Consider the following 19,988-nt stretch of genomic DNA (forward strand, 5'->3'; position numbering starts at 1 on the left):
ACAGGACACCCAGGAAATGGTCATTGCTGTTTGATTTTCCTCATCTCCAGTCTCAAGGGGAAGCCAGGCCAATGAGAAAAGCCACTTGCCATCAGGCTATCCCTTTAGGAGTCACTGAAAGGGCCCCAGCGTATGGTGTAAGAGAAGATCTTACTTGCCACCAGCTTGCTGGGTGACCACAGAAAAATCACTATTTCCCCTGAGCCTCAGTTTTCTCCTCTATAACATGATACTGGATAAGATCAGTGTCTTTCAAACTTGTTTTTCAGCTGGAGTCACCTTAGTTCAACTGAACCCTTACTCAGAAGTCTGGTTTTTTTAATGGAGGTGGAGGTCTGGAGCTCTACCAGATTCATCGCCCACGGCCTGGGCCTGAGGAGAGGGGTCCAGTGTGCGTATTAAGAGCTGCATTGGTCAGCTGACTCCACTCTGTGACTGCATCACTCAGGGGACTTTTCCATCTATTTGTTCCTGCCCCTGGCAAGGCAGCAGGTGGCCATTTGGAAGAATGGCACAGGCCATGGTTTTAATCTCCTCTGCTCTTCTTCAGCGTTTCCTTTCTCTGAACCCACATCTTCCTCCTACGCTGACTTTCTTGCTTCTCTCTAAGCCATTTCTGTCTTTCTCTCCCTGCCCTTGTTTTTCTCTTTTCATCTCCTGTAGATTCAGGACATTCTGAAGGTGCTGGTGTCCAACCTTAACCATTCCAATGGGGTAGCACTCCCCCATTGGACAAGTGGAAGGTGAGGCAGTGCCGAGACCCCTCTCTGGCTTGCTGTCTCCAGCTGTGCATGTTCTTGAGGCTTCTCTGGTTTGGAGGATACTTGCTTCTGGCTTATTTTATGTTGCTGCCATTAACCTTCAGCCTGTTTATATCTGCTTCTTCACCTGCTTGATTGATTGGGTTTTTTTCCTTCCCAGCATCTTTTATCATCTTGGAAATGGTGAGACATACCTTAAAATTTAAAAGTAATTTGGGAATAATGTACAAAGCAGGAATATGGGATTTGGGTTTTTTTTTTTTTTTTTTTTTTTGAGACAGAGTCTCACTCTGTCATCCAGACTGGAGTGCAGTAGTGTGGCGCAATCTCTGCTCACTGCAACCTCTGCCTCCTGGGTTCAAGCGATTGTCTTGCCTTAGCCTCCTGAGTAGCTGGGATTACAGGCACCTGCCACCATGCCCAGCTAATCTTTGTATTTTTAGTAGAGACGAGGTTTCACCATGTTGGACAGACTGGTCTTGAACACCTTACCTCAAGTGATCCACCAGCCTCAGCCTCCCAAAGTGCTGGAGTTACATGCGCAAGCCACTGTGCCCGGTCCCTTGCTGTTTTTATACTTTCTCTATATCCATAACTGTTTCCCATGAAAGTTTTTGTTTCTTCGAATTTCTCATTTGTATTACCCCTGCATCATCTGCTACTCTGAAGGATCTGGAGGTAAGAGGCCCTGGGCTGAGGTGCAGTGACCCTGCAGGCCAGCCCTCCAACCTCCTCTCACAGTGGGGGCTGGGTGCCCCTCCGCCAGCTGAGACAGCCCACACACACCCCAGCCCTAATTATTGTTCTCTCTACCTCTCCCCACAATCCTCTTCCAACTCCTCCTCTCTGCATGTGCCTCAGAGCCAGTACCAAGAACTAGCAGTAACCCTGCAGTCAAGCTCTGCATGACAATCACTCAACTCAATGAAAACATAGAATCATTGATAAGAGTCCAGTGGGGTCTCCTGATTCCACTCTGCCAATCCTGGGCTCCAGTTTCCCCTTGGGGCCCTGAATAAAGGGGCTGGGGGCCCCTGGTGCCAAGGACAAATGGGGAGCTGGGGTGCCCAGGCCTCACCTGGAGGGACCCCAGAGCAAGAAGCATGCAGCATGGCTCTTCCATTGCTACCCTCTTTGCTGACTCTCTCTTCTCCAGACACCCCTGCTCCAGTCCTTGCCACACACGCCCTGGGGTTGTCACCTTTCAGGGAAGCGCTAGCCTGACTGGTTGTCAGGGGGCCCATATTTCTGCCCTGACTCAGTCTCTAGTTTGCCCTTGAGTCTGGTCAAGCCAACTCTCCTCCTTGGGCTCGTGTTTCCAGAGGAGGTAGAGAGTATCAAAGGTCTCTGTTAGCTCTGAGAGTCAGAGATTTAAAGGTCCCTAGAATGGAAACCTCAGGGCAGAGGGCTCCTGTCTGTCCTTTTCTGTCCTGTATCTCTGTTGTGAAGAACTGTACCTGGCCTGTGTGTGCTCAGTAAATGTTCGTTGAATGAAGGCACCTTTCTAAATCACAAGCTGGCAGAAGGGTGGGCCTTTCTCAAACTCCGTCTCTAGAGGTTTATGTTACTGTCCTTTCGAGAGAATCCAGATTCAGACTGAGTTCTGTGGCTATTGGCGAAAAACAACAAAGACCCAAATCCTCTGTCTTTGGGAGCTTGAGGAGGGTTGACCAGTTCCTGTTGCCACAGGGTCTGAGAACTTTGCCTTTAAAATCCATTCCTGGCCCCTGCGGTACCACTTCCTGGTCTGGGGAATAGAGTTGAGGGGGCCACCCTCAGTCACCTGAATTTGACTCTCCCCACAGAAACAGCAGAAGAAACAAGTGGAACATCAGCTGGAAGAAGTAATGTGATTTCTTTGCTCACGACATAAATGCTGGGTTTGGGAGGCACTCAGATGTAGAGGTGCCAGTCTCATCTTGCCCACTCCCAGCCTGGGGAAGAAGGCTCACCCCTCAGATTCCACCCCATCCTCCCAGGTTATCCCGATAGCCTGGTCCCATGGGTGGGCCTGTCCTGGGGCATTGGTGGCATTCTGGGGGCATGTCTCTTGCTGTGCCATCTCTGCCTCCCTGTGGTAAGAGCTCTGTCTTCCTCTTCCTATAGGCAAAGAAAGCAAACAATGAAATACACGAAGCACAAACGGAGCAGTTAGAGGTGAGTGGCGGGTGGGGAGCTTTCTCCTGTCCTCTGGAGAATGTTTCTTTCCTTCCCTTTCAGCACTTGCTTGGCTTTTCTCCCAAACGTTCAATTCCAGGCAATCAACATCCTCACATTGGAAAAGGAAGACTTGAAGACCGCCCTTTACCATACTAAACGTGCTGCCCAACACTTCGAAGGTGGGAATCTGGGCATCCCATCATCCTTCAACCTGGCACTTTGACAGGTCTTTAGGGGGAGTCCTTTGGGCCCCATCTCAACCTCTTTCATTACAGGAGAATCTAAGGATCTGGCCAGCCACCTGCAATATTCCTTGCAGTGTATTGGAGAGTCGGAGTGGGCTCTCTCTACTGTCTCCATGCAGCAGCAGGAGGAGGACAGGGTGAGTCCAACCAGCTGCCCCATCCCCTGGCAGCCTGGCATCCCAGATGGAGGAGTGAGCCTAAAGGTCCCTTCTGCAGGATGGAGTGTCCTGCCCAGAAGGCAGCATGCTCATTTCTCGCTGCTTTTGTGTATGGTTGTTAGAGGCAGCCCGGGGCTGAGTCAGCTGCTGTGGGTGAGTTGGGGGGCACTGTGGGGAGCAAGCACTGGACACAGAGCTCGGAGGCCACACAGCAGCTCCAGAACTGGATGGTGAAGATGAGAAGTTTCGATCTGGGAAGCCCAGGCCATTCTACATAGTGCCCCATAAAAGGGCAAGGGGTAGGCTCAATATACAACTCGGTCAGTAAAGATCAAGTCATTTCCAAGCCCGTGGTCTGGTTTTTAAAAGAACTGTTCCACACAGTCCTGGAACAGGAGAGGCTGCGGGAGCAGGAGGAGAGGCTGCGGGAGAAGGAGGAGAGGCTGCTGGAACTGGAGCAGAAAGCCAAGCTCTGGGACAAGCAGGCAGAGACACACATGCAAACCATGCGGAATGACTGCACCACCATCAGCCACATGCTCTCCCAGAACCATGAGCTTGACGAGCAGCTGGGCGAGCCACAGTACGACTTCCAGGAGCTGGTGGGTTGCCCCACCTGGGGAGCCTGCCCTCCATCCTAGCCCTCCAGGCCTTTGTTTCCCCACCTGTAAAATGGGCATATGTAGCCCTCACATGAAATGGTACTTCTAAAGGAACCTCTGAGCCAGAGCCCTGCTCTGATGGCTGTGAGAGAGAGGGGATGATTTTTCTAACTTGCCTCCACCCTTCCCGGTGACATGGGAGGCAGACATCAAGTTCTGGGGTCTCCAGCTGCAGTGGGTGGCCGCTGCCTGCTTCTCTTTGTCCAGAACAAAGACAGCAAGAGCGCACTGCAGTTGGAGCAGCAAGTAAAGGAGCTGCAGGAAAAGCTGGGTGACCTGAAGGAGATGGTAACCTCCGCCCCATCCAAGAAGGGCTGGGAGGCGGGTACCAGCCTCTGGAGAAGGGAGGTGTGAGGCCAAAGGCAGCTCCAGCCTGGGAGCAGGTGACCCCAGCACCCTTCAGGGCAGTCCTGTGACTGTTTCTTGCTTCCTGCCCTCTGACTTTTAGAGGTGGGTAGCCCTGGGCTCCTCCCAGGTCTGGACATCATCATCCCAGCTAGATGCATGGAGCCCCCCAATCATAGGGGAAGAGACAGTGGTACAAGAGGCTGCTTATGCCGGGGGCGGTGGCTCGTGCCTATAATCCCAGCACTTTAGGAGGCTGAGGCAGGAGAATCACTTGAGGTCAGGAGTTTGAGACCAGCCTGGCCAACGTGGTGAGACCTCATCTCTACTAAAATTACAAAAAAAAAATTAGCCAGGCATGGTGGCGCATGCCTTTAATCACAGCTACTCAGGAGGCTGAGGCATGAGAATCGCTTGAGCCTGGGGGGTGGAGGTTGCAGTGAGCTGAGATTGCACCACTGCACTCCAGCCTGGGCCACAGAGTGACACTGTCCCAAAACAAAACAAAAAAGCCTCCTTAGATTCAAACTGGATTCTGGCCTGGGTTCCGCTGGTCATCATTCAACTACTTTTCATCTCTAAGTCTCTGTTTCTGTAACTTCAAAAGGAAGTTAGCATTTTCCTTGCAGAGGTGCTGAGGATTGAATGAGAGAATACATGGAAAGCATTAGGCATGTAGCACACTTAGCAGATGGTGGTTGGCTCCCTCTGCTTTTCCACCAGTCTGTGGCCTACAGTTTAAATGGTGGGAAGAAGGACATGAGATTTGAGGCTGGGGAAGGAGGTATGGGGTTCTAGGCAAGGGAGGAAGCCTCTTAGGCCTGGAGCAAGGGGCCAGGGTCCTGGGCAGGTGACAGAGCCCCACAGTGCCCTGGCTACCCTATTAATGGGCCCAGAATCTGGAAGCCAGCCACCATGTGCCCTCATGCCCAGGGTCTTCCTGCAGGTGGAGCTGAAGAGCCAAGAGTCTCAGAGTCTGCAGCAGCAGTGAGACTAGTACCTGGGTCACCTGCAGCAGTACGTGGCCAGCTGTCAGCAGCTGACCTCTGAGAAGGAGGCGCTGCACAGGCAGTTACTGCTGCAGACCCAGCTTGTGGACCAGCTGCAGCAGCAGGAAGCTTGGGGCAAACCGATGGCGAGATGGTCCACCAAAAGCTGCAGGAGACTCAGGGGAGGGAGTTGCTGAGGACAGGGCCCCAAGAGGGACGACCTGGCATCTTCCGTGCCTTCTCACTCTCTTTCCTGGCCCCTTACAAGCGTCTAGAAGCTGGCAGCCAGCAGAAACAGCAGCTAGAGGCCCAGTTGAGCCTCATGGCTCTCCCTGGAGAAAGTACAGGAGATCACTTAGAGGAAGAAGAGAGAGCCCCAGGAGGAAGGGGGGACTGTTAGCAGCATAGGATTGAGAAGTTGGAAGAGACCTTTAGAACAGCTAGTCATTATGCCGACCGGGTGTCTGCACTAAGTTTGGTATCAATATGGTGACCTCCTAGGAGCAAGGGGCCACCAGGTTGCCTAAGGATGGGTGAACTGGCCCAGATCAGGAAGGGAGCAGGTCAGAACACCCACACTGACTGGTAGTGGGACTGTGCCTGGGAAATATAGCAAGATCTTGGTTCTTAAAAGTAAAAATAAAAGTAAAAAAATAGTAAAAAAAAAAAAAAAAAAAAAAAAAAAAAAAAAAAAAAAGAGCAGCTCATTTCCCTCTGGGGAGGGGCTGGCTCAGGGTTACACAGTGAGGGTGGGGGCAGAGGTGGGCCCACAGTACCTCTCTTGTTGGGTTGTCTGAAGACCCCTTTGGCCAACCCCCACAGATGGAGGAGGACATCTGGACAGTGAGGAGGAGGAGGTGTCTCAGCCCCTGCCGAGCATCCTGGAGGACCTGGAGAGCCAGGAGGCCATGGTGAGCTGACTCCCCCTGCACCCTCTTTGCCACCTTCCTCTGTGGTCCCTCCCAGACCCCCTTATGCTCTTCGTCTCCCCACCTTCTGATTCCTCTGGACCCTCACCCCTTCCAGGAGCCAGTGATCAGACACCATTTCACCTGTGACCAACAGGTGCACTCTCTGAGGCCCCAAGGGAAGGGGCTGCACTCCACCACCCTGCCCCGTTTGTTCTGTGTATGCCCCTACAAGAAGGGCATCAGGGTGGCCAGGCCATGCAGCCAGGCTCCAGACATCCCCAGGATCTTAGCCCCTCCAAGGGTACCTGGAACATTGAGGCACAGGAAGAAGCAACTGGCCAGAACACACACCGAGTTCCCCACACGATCTAGAGGGTTTCAGGTCTCTGCCTCTCGGGACCTCAGGCTTCCCTAATTCAGCCTCGTCTTAGTTCTGACTCTAGTACCCAGAATTTGCCTCCATTTCCCAATCCAGAAATTGGAAAAGAACATCTCCAGATCTCTTGCTTGAAGACTGGCCAGAGCTGGTGCCAGGCTACAGATGCCTGGCAGGAGGCGAGAAGGGCATACTCACTTTCCCCTCATCCTGGGAGGCCCACACACCAACATTGCCACCACTGCTGCCACCTGGAAGCACAGCCAAACTAGACACAGGAAAAGGGGAAGGGTTGAGTGAACCTGGGACACTGCACCCCAACTTTAATGTGTTGTTGAATTCAATTTGCTAATATTTTGTGGAGGATTTTTGCATTGATATTCATCAGTGATATTGGCCTGTAGTTCTCTGTTTTAGATGTATCTTTGGTTTTGCTATCAGGATAATATTAGCCTTGTAGAATGAGTTTGGAATAGTTTGGGTAAGGTCTCTAGTTTTGGAATATTTTGAGTAAGGTTGATATGAGTTTTTCTTTAAATGTTTGGTAGAATTCAGCAGTGAAGCACCAGGTCCCAGGCTTTTATTTGCTGGGAGACTTTTTATTACCATTTCGATCTCATTGTTTGTTACTCGTCTGTTCAGGTTTTGGATTTCATCATGGGTCAATCTTGATAGGCTGGATGTGTCTAGAAATTGATCCATTTTTAGTTGGTTTTCCTATTTCTTTGTATATAGTTGCTTATAATAGCCACTAGTGATCCTTTGAATTTTTGCAGTATCAGTTGTAATGTTTCCTTTTTCATCTTTGATTTTATTCAGTTGGGTCTTCTCTTTTTCTTAGGCTAAAAGTTTGTCAATGTTGTTTATCTTTTCCAAAAACCAACTATTCTTTTCATTGATGTTTTGTTTTCTTCATTTCAATTTCATTTATTTCTGCTCTTATCTTTATTATTTCTTTTCTTCTACTAATTTTGGGTTTGCTTTGCTCTTGCTTTTCTATTTCTTTAAGGTGCATTGTTAGGTTGTTTATTTGATGCTTTTCAACTTTTTAAAAGTAAGTGTTTATAGCCATAAAGTTCCCTCTTAGTACTGCTTTTGTCATATCCCATAGGTTCTGGCATGTTGCGTTTCCATTATCATTTAAGAAATGTTTCAATTTCCTTCTTAATTTCTTCATTGACCCACTGGTCATTTCAGAGCATATTATTTGATCTCCATGTGTTTGTATAGTTTCCAACATTTCTCTTGTTATTAATTTCTAGTTTTATTCCATTGTGATCAGAGAAGATGTTTGATGTTATTTCAATTTTTTTCTAATGTTTTAAGACATGTTGTTTGACCTAAGATATGGTCTATCCTTGAGAATGATCCATGTGCTGAGGAAAAAAATGTGTATTCTGTAGCCCAAGGGAGAAGACACCCACCCCCACTCTGCTGCAACACACAGCGCTCTGCTCAGGGATGGGGCAGTGGTGTGCTGTTGTTACACAAGGGGCTGTCTGTCGGGGAGGGAACAGAAGTCTGTTGTGTAGTGTTTGCCATTTTCGGTGGTGCAAATATTCCATGGCTGATTTCAAACTGCCACTGTCTTCTCAGCCTGGGCTTGTTTGTACCCACCCTTGGGAAGGCTATCCAAGTATTTGAAAGGATGTGGGTGTTGTGATCTAAAGTGTATCTTTATTAGATACACTCCAGCCCAGTTATGCTAAGGTTCTTGCAGACTCATAGAGGAACTGCCTTGTTGGTCTCAGATAAGATCTGGAAGAATTCTCTGGGCTACCAGGCAGTAGAGACCCTTATTCTCTACCTGTAATTTCTCTCCAAAAAACAGTCTATCTCTCTCTCTGCTGAGCCACTTGGAGCTGGGGGTGGGCTGACACAACATCCCTATGGCCACCGCCACTGGGACTGCACTGGGTCAGACCTAAAGCCAGCAAAGCACTGGGTCTCACTCAGGGCCCACTGTCAATGCTACCTGGCTATCGCCTATGTTTACTCAAAGCCAAGTGACTGGGGCTCTACAGTCAGCAGGTGGCAAAGCCAGCCAGGCTTGTGTCTTTCCCTTCAGGGCAATGAGTTTCCTCAGGCCCTGGTGGGTCCAGAGATGCTGTCTGGGAGCCAGGAACTGGAGTCAAAAACCTTAGAAACTTACCTGGTGCTTTATTCTAAGGCGGCTGAGCTGACACTGAAACCATGAGACAAAGTCCTTCCCACTCTGCCTTTCCCTTTCCACAGGCAGAGGAGCCCCACCCTGTGGCCACCACCACAGGTCCACAGGGAGTGCTGCCAGGCTACTGTCGATGTTCACTTAGGGCCCAAGGGCTCTTAAGTCACTTGTGGTGAATGCTTCCAGGCCTGGGGCTCACCCTTCAGGGCAGTGGGCTCCCCTCTGGCCCAGGGCAGGCCCAGAAATGCTGTCTAAGAGCCAAGGCCTAAAATCTGTGACCACACGAGCCCATTTGGTGCTCTGCCCCGTTGTGGCCAGGCAGGTACCTAAGCTGCAAGACAAAGTCCCTTTTACCTTTCCTTCTGCTTTTCTCAAGCAGAAGAAATCTCTCACCACAGCCACCACAGCTGGGAATGTGCTGTGTCTCACCTGAAGCCAGCATGTCACAGAGCCTTACTCCAGGCCCATAGCATACTACCTGGGTATCACTGTTGGCTATTCAGGGCCCAAGGGCTCTTGAGTCAGCAGGTGATGAATCCTGCCAGGACTAGAATCTTTTCTTTAAGGCAGCAGATTCCCTTCTGGCCCAGAGTGTATCTAGAAAGGTAATTCAGGAGCTAGGTCCTGGAATGGGGGCCTCTCAGCTCTGACTGGCGCTCTATCCTGCTGTGGCTGAGCTGCTATCCAAGATGTAAGACAAAGTCCTCTTTACTCTTCCCCGTCCTCTCCTCCAGCAAGAGGAAGAAGTCACTTTTGTTGCTGCAAGCTGCGTTGCCTGGGTTTGGGGGAGGGGTGGTGCAAACACTCCCTTGGCTGCCCTGGCTGGTGTCTCTCTAGGTTGTGTGCCCCCTGAGTCCACTGGCTCTCAGCCCAGCATGGCATTAGGATGTTCCTAGGAGTTGAAGTCCTTATGGTCTAGACTGCCTTTCAAGTGTATTTAGGGCCCCAGAGCATAATAGCCTGCCATGCCAAGGCTTGTCAAAACCCAAGCCTCAAGCCTTCTAACTACTGGGATGGGTGAACCCCTCTGGGTAGGGCTGGTCTAAACACTCCCTCCATGGGCAGGTGTCATGTGAGTTCCACCTGGTTTCGCTTTTTGCTGTGACGGGGCAGCACTGAGTTCAAGGCAGACTCCCACAGTTGCTGCATTCTCCCTCCCCCAGGTGCACAGATTCTCAGCACCACAGCGATCACTGCTGGGGGAGGGGGAGGGGTGACGGTGTTTCAAGACTGTCTCTCCTACCTTTTCAGTGCCTCTTTCAGCGACATGAAGTTAAACCCAGGTACTGTGAGTCCTCACCTGATTTTTGTTTCTTATGAAGATGGCTTTCTGGTGGAAACAGTTGTTAAATTTGATTTTCCTGCAGGGGGAATGATTGGTAGAGACTACTGTTCATCCATCTTGCTCTGCCTCTCCTCCCTCACTTAACTTTACCTCCTGAGAGCCTGTTTGCAAATACAATCACATAGGGGGTTAAGGCTCCAAGTATGAATTTTGAGGAGACACAATTCAGTCTATAGCATTTGGACTTCGGAAGAGGGAGGAAGAGAACATTCACAGTGTATGTCACAGGAAGGTCACAGTGTAAGCAACAGTATGGAGGTGTGAAAGCTCAGCTCATAGATAGGAAAAATTGATCCAAGTTGGCAGGGCCCACAGGGAGATGTGATGGAATGGTGAGTGGAGGCCACGTCAAAAGGACCTTGAAGGCCAGGCTGAGGTGAGAGGCATTTCCTATTGTGTAGAAGGTGCCATGAGGTGGTGGGGAGGGTAACATGATGAAAGGATATTTGTGAGGATGGATCTGGAATCAGTGATGGGTGGGGGTAAGGAGAGAACAAAGCTGGAGGCCAGGAAACCGGACACACGGACCAGAGTTCAGGCATAGGATATTCAAAGGCAGTTTCCACACTGAGTTCCAACGTGGATCCAAGCATGCAGCGGGTATATTTGGAAAAACAAAAGCATTCCCTTCCCATTACCACACAGTTTCTTAGCTGAGTTCATCACCAGAGTCCTACACATCAGATAGTCAACCTGCCCCAAACTCTGTCCCTAGAAGCTGTGGCCCAGAGGGAGCCCTTGTCCAGCTGTAGCCCAGGGGACACAGCAGCCTGAGCAGGGCTGCACCTGTTCCCTCCCAGGAGCCTCATCTCTGTCTGGCCTGGCTTTGGCTTCAAATGCCCTCAGCTTTGGCTTCGAAATTTGTTGGGTCAGATTCACGAGAGCTCTGGCCTTCTTTGTGTTGGGAATTTTAAATAGTTTTTTCAAGCAGGCAGTAGATCAACTCTACTTGCTTACTTCTGGGTGCATCTCCTGTTCCCTGGCCCCAGATCTTCTTTTTCCTTGGTTTATCCTCTCATTGTGTTGCAGCACATCTTCCAGTGGCTTCCAGAAAAAGAGTGAATGGAAGCCAAGCTTTCTGACCCTCACATATTTTAGAATGTCATTGTTCTACCCCAATTCCTGATTACTAGTTTGGCTGGTTGTAATGCTCTAATTTAAACGTAACTTCTCCTCACATTGGGAAATATTGCTCTATTATTTTCTAGTTCCCAGTGTTGTTGGGAAGAAGTCGGTGTCATGCGGAGTCTTGACTCTTTACATATGGCCTGTCTTTTCTCTCTGGAAGATTTTAGGATTTTCTATCTTTGGGTTCTTGGAATTTCTCAATGATGTGCCTTGTTATAGGTCTTTCTACCTATACTGTGCTAGTCACTTGGTAGACTCTTGAACTAGAAAATTATGTGCTTCTGTTGCAGGAAGCCACCAGCAGGTTTGGGTCCCAGTTTGGGTCCCAATGGGGCACATGTGGGAAAGACCGTGGATGCCCATGTCTCTGACTAGTTTCCCCATCGAAGTGGTTGTTGCACCAGTCACCCTCCTGCATTAAAACTGGACAGACCAAGGGCCACTTTCCTAATGGATGGGTCTTCTTGGTCCATCTCATACTCCCAACAGAGCTCCCTCCCTGGGATGGGAATGTGCCATGCCAGGAGAGCCCTCTTGACCCAGCCTCCAGCCAAAGCCGGTCCCCCTGCCAAGCAGACCCTAGAGTTACACTGGAGTGTGACAGGCCTCACCTGGAAATTTCTTGCTGAAAATTGTCAGTTTCCCACACAAGTACAGCCTGGCAGTTAATTCAAATTAAAACCAGAAGAAGACTGCTGCTTCAGTCTCGACCGCTTGAAAATTAGGTTGTGTAGAGCTTTTGTTTGCTGGAAACTGTGCAGTCAGACATTGTGCAGATTGACCCAGTAGCTACAGCAAGTACACACATAGGGCGCCAAGCAAGGACAAGTGTGCACATGTGTGCACACACACACACACACAGCAGAAAATCTAGAAATAAACTATTTTAATTTCAGCTGTCATGGAAGTTTTGTGTCATTTCCCCAAAAAACACAAATTTTATTTTATGATTTAGTCTTGTATTTATTTAGAATTACTTAAGGAAAAGGAGATGTGAGTGCAGTGGCTCATATCTGTAATCCTAGCACTTTGGGAGGCTGAGGCAGGAGGATCATTTGAGCCCGGGAGTTCAAGACCAGCCTGGGCAACATGGTGAAACGCCATCTCCATAAAAAATATGAAAATTAGCCAGATGTGGTAGCATGTGCCTGTGGTCCCAGCTACCCAGGAGACTGAGGTGGGAGGATCCCTTGGGCCCGGGAGGCAGAGGTTGCAGTGAGCCAAGATCATAGCACTGCATTCCAGCCTGGGTGACAGAGTGAGATCCCATCTCAAAAACAAAGAAAGAGAAAGAAAGAAGAAGACAGAGAAAGAGAAGAGAAAAGAAAAAGAAGAGAGGAGAAAAGAAAGAAGAGAAGAGAAAAGAGAGGAAAGAAGAGATAAGAGAGGAGAGAAAAGAGGGGAGGGGAGAGGGGAGGAGAGGAGGGGAAAGGAACAATGGGATCCTGATATCTGGTATGGGAAAACTTAAGTGGATACATCTGAGAACTTTGAACCTCCAGTTTCCACTAAGTGCTCTGATCTAAAAGAAGTAGCCCCCTTTCCTTGCTAAGAGAAGGGCAGCTGCCCCTTGCCTGGAGACTGGGCAAAGAGCCTCCAACAAGGTCTTACAGCAGGATGAGGTGTGTCGTCGTTGCTGCCCCACATTGACACCAGGCTATGGTCATTCCTCATCATGGCCCAAGGTCACAAACACAATCTGCTCTGGGAGAATAATATTTTTGCCAAAAGTGTCACAAAGTGTGTACCGGCAGAATCTGGGAGAGGAGGTGGAGGAGTGGACATAAGGGTGTTGGATCAGGGGGAGACTAAAGGCTATATACATGAGAATACGCTGCCCTGGGAGCAGTCTCAGGATTTAATGGCTTGGCAAGGACACCTGGGGCTCCAACACACTGCTGGAGTGGCTCCTTCAAATGTGGATGGAACAGTTGCTGCAGTGAATTAGGAGGAGATTATAGAACTGCATTCGCAAAGCATCAAAGAAGCCGGAAAGTACAGGGAGGTAGGAATGTTGGAATGGTTCGTTATATGCCAGCAGATTCAGAATCCACCACTTGACTATGTGCCCTTGGAGGGCTCACAGGAACTCCCCTCTCTAGGCTAACAAGGAAGGCACTAGTGAGAAGGGCACCTGAATCTTTGAGAGACTCAGTGGCACTATTCTTGGTAGGCCAGGATCGACAAGAGGAGATGCTGCCATGAGACCAGGCTTCGTGGTGTCAGTGGGAATGGTGGAAGGTGAGAACAGCAGATGCCAGGTGGTGGCACTTCACCATCATCAACAATGTGGATGTAATTAACTTAATTGGTAGGAAGGCTAGGGTGATAGCCAGGATGCCTTGACCTCTAGGGATGTGTTGTGTTGGCTAAAAACTGATGGCATTCCTGGGGAGAGTTATATAGGCAGTTGACTAGGGTATTTTTTTTTGAGACAGGATCTTACTCTGTAGCCCAGTCTGGAGTGCAGTGGCACAATCATAGCTCTCTGCAGCCTCAACCTCCTGGGCTCAAGAGATCCTCCCACCTCAGCCTCCCAGGTAGCTGGGATTACAGACATGCACCACCATGCCTGGCTATTTTTTTTTTTCTAATTTTTAGTGAAGATGAGGTCTTGCTATGTTGCCTAGACTGGTCTCAAACTCCTGAACTCAAGCAATCCTCCTGCCTTGGCCTCCCAAATTGTTGGGATTACAGGTGTGAGCCCTAAGATATTTCCTGATTTGTGTATTCAGGAAACAACAACAACAAGATCTGGCACACAGAAGGCTGCAACAAAAAATCACAATTTCCTAGCCAGTTTTCAGACTGAGACAATTGAGACCTATAGCTCATGGATTGTAGGGGAGGCTGGGTATTCTTGGAAAAAGATCCTGCAACATTACCACATGATATTCATTAATTATTACCTCAATCCTTCTCCAAAGGGATCTGGGATCATTGATGAAAGTAACTGTAGCTGATGAAAAGGGAATACCCAGACTGTTTGAGGGCCATTCATATAGGATTAGAGCTGATCCTGACACCATAAGATCCACAATGCCACGATGTCCCCTCCTCAACAAGACTGAGGACATGTGAAAGCTAGGTAATAAATGGATCCCTGGATGAAGAGGCCACAGCCCCATCCAGTTGTCATTTCTCTGTCCCTAAATATGCAATTGATATGAGTATGCTTAGAAGCTAACAGAGCTCTCACTTTACTCCCTGACCTGTGGGTGTGAGCCACTATAGTAGGAAAAGCCCAGGGGAAGTCTCTGAAACTCCCTCTTCCCGCTTCCAGGAGCAATGCCGTATTCCAGGTGGAATCACAGGGATTTATCACCTCCCTCAACTGTGACCGCCGCCGTATAATGATAGTATTCTTACACTTCCCCGCCTGTCCCTTGTGCTATTCTCGTCATCATTTTACTTCCACATGTTATAAACACGACACTATGTAACTACTTTTGCCTCAATTATTTCTAGACATCAAAAAATGAGAAAATAGGATCTTTTCTATTTATCCATGTATTTATTATGTCAGTGGTCTTCATTCCTTTGTGTAGGTGAAAATTTCTATCCAGTGTCATTTTTCTTCTGACCAAAGAACTGCTTTTAACACTTTACAGTAGAGTGCAGGCCTGCTGGCTTTTGTCTGTGTGGAAAAGTCTTTATTTTGTCCTCATTAAATTTTTTGAAAATTTTTTATTCTGTTTTATTTTTTTTGTAGAGATGAGGCCTCACTGTGTTGCCCAGGCTGGTCTCAAACTCCTGGCCTTAGGCAATCCTCCTGCCTCGGCCTCTCAAAGTGCTGGGATGATTACAGGCATGAGCTACCACACCTGGCCTCACTGACTTTTTTAAACTGCTTTTAATCCCATATCTGCAGAGTTAACATTTTCAAGTCTGGTAATTCTTTTTTGTTTTATTTTGAGACAAGGTCTCACTGTGTTGCCAAGGCTGCAGTCTGGTGGCACAATCACAGCTCACTACAACCTCGACCTCCTATGTTCAGGCAATCCTCCTGCCTCCGCCTCCTGAGTAGCTGGGACTACAGGTTCATGCTACCATGCCTGGCTAATTTTTAAATTATTTATAGAGATATGTCTTCTTATGTTGCCCAGGCTGGTCTTAAACTCCTGGGCTCAAGCAATCCTTGTGTCTAAGCTTCCCAAAGCGCTGGGATTACAGGTGTGAGCCACCGCACCCAGCCTGTGGTTTTTTTTTTTTTTTTTCAATACATCTTCCATTTCTCTCTTCTCATCATGTTCAGATTTTTCTAGCCTTCTTGAACATACGGAGCATATTTATAATATGTTTTTTAATGTCTTTATCTGCTAATTACATCATCTCTGTCATTTCTGGGCCTATTTCCATTGATTTATTTCTCTCCTGGTTATAGGCCCTATTTTGCCTGTGTTTTTCTTTTGTTTTGTTTGTTCGTTTGTTTTTGGAGACAGGGTCTTACTCTGTCACCCAGGCTGGAGTTCAGTGGTATGATCGCACCTCACTGCAATCTCTGTCTCCTAGGTTCAAGTGATTCTCGTGTCTCAGCCTCCCAAGTAGCTGGGACTACAGTTGCGTACCACCACGCCTGGCTAATTTTTGTATTTTTAGTGGAGACAGCATTTAGCCATGTTGGCCAGGCTGGCCTTGAACTCCTGGCCTCAGGCAATATGCACGCCTCAGCCTCCCAAAGTGCTGGGATTACAGGCATGAGCCACTGCGCCTGGCCATTGCCTGGTAATTTTTTACTGACTGTGTTTTTGTGTTGTGATTGCTGGATTTTGTTTTCCTTTAAATAGTGTGGGACTCTGTTCCAGCACTAGTTAAGTTATTTGAAATAAGTTGGATCTACAAAGGTTTGCTTTCAATCTTTGTTAGGACAGTTTCAGAGAAGCCTTTACTCCAGTGCTCATTTAGCCCCACTATTAAGGCAATACTTTCTAAAGCTTCCCTTCCATTTCCTAAGTATTAGGAGGTGTTTTCATTCTGACTAGTGAGAATATGAATTCTCTCTAGCCTGTTGTGAGCTCCGGGGATTCTTCTGTCTGCTTTCTGGCAGTTCTTTCCCTGGGTACTTTCTTCTCACATATGTCCATATCAGCCCTTTGCCAAAGGCTTGAGGGCATCTTCCATAGCTCTCCAGAGTTCACGTGCTCTCTTCTCCCACCTCCTCCCTGGTACTCTACCTCACAAATTCTACCGGCCTGGAAGATCTTCCCAAGCTCCGATCTCTGTCTCCTCAATCCACCAAGACCACTGGACTTTGGATTCCCCTCCCTGTGTTGAAGCCTGTAATTGCTTCCAGCAGTAAACCGAGGACACTGTAGGGTTCACCTTCTGTTAGGGATCATAATTCTGCTCAACCTGTTCTCCAATGTCCGAAAACTATTGTTTTATATATGTCGTTCCATTTTTCTAGTTGTTCAAGGTGGGAGGCAAATCTGGTCCGTATTATCAATCATGGCCACAGGTAGAGGTTGCAGGATGTTGTTTACATCTGTATCTTTTTTTTTTTTGAGACAGGATCTCACTCTGTCACCCCAAGTGGCACCATCTCAGCTCACTGCCACCTCCACTTCGTGGCCTCAAGCGATCCTCTCACCTCAGCTTCCCAAAGTGCTGGGATTACAGGTGTGAGCCACTGTGCCCGGCCTGAAACTGTATCTTTCTTACTATCAGAGAAGTTAAACAATTTTTCCTGTGTGTCAGCAGCATTTGTGTTTCTTTTTCTTTGAATTTTCATTTTTCCAGTTTGAACTTTCCATTTTTCTTAGAATTGTTGGTCTTTGTCTTCTCTACTTTTAGAATAGAATGAATATGATATTGATCACACTTCGAATTGTGGCCACGGTGGAGTACTTGTATTGATGATAGTCTCCCAGCATAAACAACTACAAAGCTGGACAAAGTACATGAAGAAATTGTCTTCAAGCATTGGGCAATAAGCAGATCCAGGTACAATCTGAGAGAAGGGAATCACATGAAGTGACCGCTACATTTTTCTGGTGGGGAAAGTTTCCAAGCCCTCAATGACAGCATGAGGAAGCAGAGTTCAGGCAAAGAGGATCAGTCTTGTTTGGTGGAGGAAACAGAGACTGCTGCTCAGGGCTGCTAAAATGTGTGTGGCAGAGTATCAGAAAGGATGGAGTTGCAGAGAAGGAGCCCCAGAAATCTTACAGAGGTTGCTGCAGGTCCTTGGCCAAATCCCAAACTATGAATGTGTGGATTGAGACTCTGCAAGGCCCAGCACAGAACAGCCGATGGGGAGCTGAAAGCTAAACAGTGATTTCAGTGGTCACAGAGTGCTGGAAACATCTGAATTCTGGCTCAGCCAGCATCTCCACTCTTGGCATCTCAGGTCTTGATAAATATTCCAGACATTCACAGGAGGGCCTAGAAGGCCCTGCCTTGGGATTAAGGAAGGTTCCCTGGGAATAAGGGCAAAACTAAAAAACAGCTCACCCTAACAAAGCCTAAAATGTAGCCTTGACACACATGATCAAGTTAACCCATCAGTAATTTAATTCCCTGCCAAACAAAACTCAACACTAGAGTAGGATAACATAACCCACATCTCTACAATGAAGGTTCACAACGTCCAACAGCTCAAGAAATACTTACTAGACATGAGAAAAAGTGAGAAAATATATCCTACAATTAAGAGAAAACCAGTCAATGCGAACCGACCCACCGTGCATGGTGGCTCATGCCTGTAATCCCAGCACTTTGGGAGGCCAAGGCAGGTAGATCACTTGAGCTCAAGACTTGGAGACCAGCCTGGGCAACATGGCAAAACCCCATCTCTACTAAAAATTCAAAACTGAGTCGGGTGTGGTGGTGTGCAGGGGCCCATAACCCCCAGGCTGTGGACTGTACCTGTCGGTGACCTGGTAGGAACCAGGCTGCACAGCAGGAGGTGAGTGGTGGGCAGCGAGCATTACTGCCTGAGCTCTGCCCCCCGTCAGATCAGCAGGCGTTAGATTCTCATAGAAGCATGAATCCTAATGTGTGAACTGCACATGCGAGGGATCTAGGTTTCACACTCTTTATGAGACTCTAATGCCTGATGATCTGAAGTGGAACAGTTTCATACCAAAACCACCGCCCCTGACCCTGTCTGTGGTAAAATTGTCTTCCGCAAAACCAGCCAGGACTGCTGGTGGCACGTGCCTGTGGTCCCAGCTACTTGGAAGGCTGAGGTGGAAGGATGGCTTGAGCCTGGGAGGTGGAGGTTGAAGTGAGTTGAGATCATGCCACTGCACTCCAGCCTGGACAACAGAGTGAAATCTTATCTCAAAGAAACAAACAAACAAAAGGGCCAGGGATGGTGGCTCACATCTGTAATCCCAGCACTTTGGGAGGCTGAGGCAGGCAGATCACCTGAGGTCAGAAATTCAAGACCAGCCAGGCGAGGTGGAGGTTGCAGTGAGCCGAGGTGGCACCATTTTACTCCAGCCTGGGCTACAAGAGCGAAACTCCATCTCAAAAAAAAAAAAGGGGGGGGGGGCCCATAAATGGCTCACACATTGGAATTGGCAGGCAAGAGCTTTAAAGTAACTACATACATACATTAAAGAACTTAGAGAATTATCAACACCTGTGAAGATGGTGAAAAAAGAATTTAGAGAAATAATTTTTAGTATAAGTATGTCCTAAATATGTATGGTACATACTTACTAAAAAATAGTTTATTTTTTATCAGAAGTCTAAATTTAACTGGGCATCCTATATTTTATCTGGCATCTCTACCCCAAAGCCAAGAAAGAGAGAATCTAGAGTCCTACCTTCCAGCAGTCGACCTAGCCTAGGACAGGCCCTGGCCAGGGGCAATTGTGCATTCGATGGATTAGAGATGCCAGTCATTCAAAGGTTTGCCAGACCTGCATACAATCAACATTATTTTTATTTAATATTTTTGTCTAAAGCAACTTTAAAAATTTTAACTCTTTATTTGGAAATATAGATTCAGAGGAAATTTCAAAGATGGTACAGAGAGGTTTCATGTACTCTTCATTCAGTTTCCTCCAAAGGTTCTATTTTGTATAAATGTAGGACAATATCTAACAATGTCACGTGTCTAGGTCTGTGCCATTCTATCACATATGTAGACTCCTTTAACCACCGCTACAATCAAGACACAGAACTGTTCCAACACCACGAAAATCCCCCTCCTGCTATTCCTCTGCACTCATTCCTGGCTCTTCCCCTCCACTATTCCTACTCCTGGCAACCACCAATCTGCTGTCTTTATAATCTTCACACTTCAAGAACATTATAAAATGCAAAAATTAGCCAGGCATGGTGGCATCAGCTTGTAGTTCCACCTATGTGGGAGGCTGAGGCAGGAGAATCACTTGAACCTGGGAGGTGGAGGCTACAGTGATCCTGCCATTGCAGTCCAGCCTGAGAGACAGGGTGAGACTCTCAATGAATGAATGAATGAATGAAGGTCTGGCATGGTGGCTCACACCTATAATCCCAGTGCTTTGGGAGGCCGAGGCAGGTGGAACCGTTGAGGCCTGGAGTTTGAGACCAGCCTGGCCAACCTGACAAAATGCTGTCTCTACTAAAAATACAAAAATTAGCCAGCATGATGGTGCATGCCTGTACTCCCAGTTACTTGGGAGGCTAAGGCATGAGAATCACTTGAACCCGGGAGGCAGAGGCTGCAGTGAGCCGAGATTGTGCCACTGCACTCCAGTCTGGGCCACAGAGTGAGATTTTGTCTCAAAAAAAAAAAAAAAAAAAAAAAA

General features: G+C 48.0%; 1 long non-coding RNA gene across 1 annotated transcript in view; it reads right to left on the reverse strand.

Annotated features, from left to right (window-relative positions):
* Positions 1 to 2,592: 2,592 nt before the first annotated feature.
* Positions 2,593 to 19,988, reverse strand: part of LOC115835396 — a 28,309-nt gene continuing 10,913 nt past the window's right edge. The window contains exons 3-4 of the long non-coding RNA XR_004030361.1: positions 10,018 to 10,135; positions 2,593 to 2,861 (exon numbers count right to left, since the gene is read on the reverse strand). This is a non-coding gene — a long non-coding RNA (uncharacterized LOC115835396). The remainder of the gene's footprint in view (positions 2,862 to 10,017; positions 10,136 to 19,988) is intronic.

This window comes from Nomascus leucogenys, chromosome 6 (genome assembly GCF_006542625.1).
Source record: "Nomascus leucogenys isolate Asia chromosome 6, Asia_NLE_v1, whole genome shotgun sequence".
Classification (NCBI taxonomy): domain Eukaryota; kingdom Metazoa; phylum Chordata; class Mammalia; order Primates; family Hylobatidae; genus Nomascus; species Nomascus leucogenys.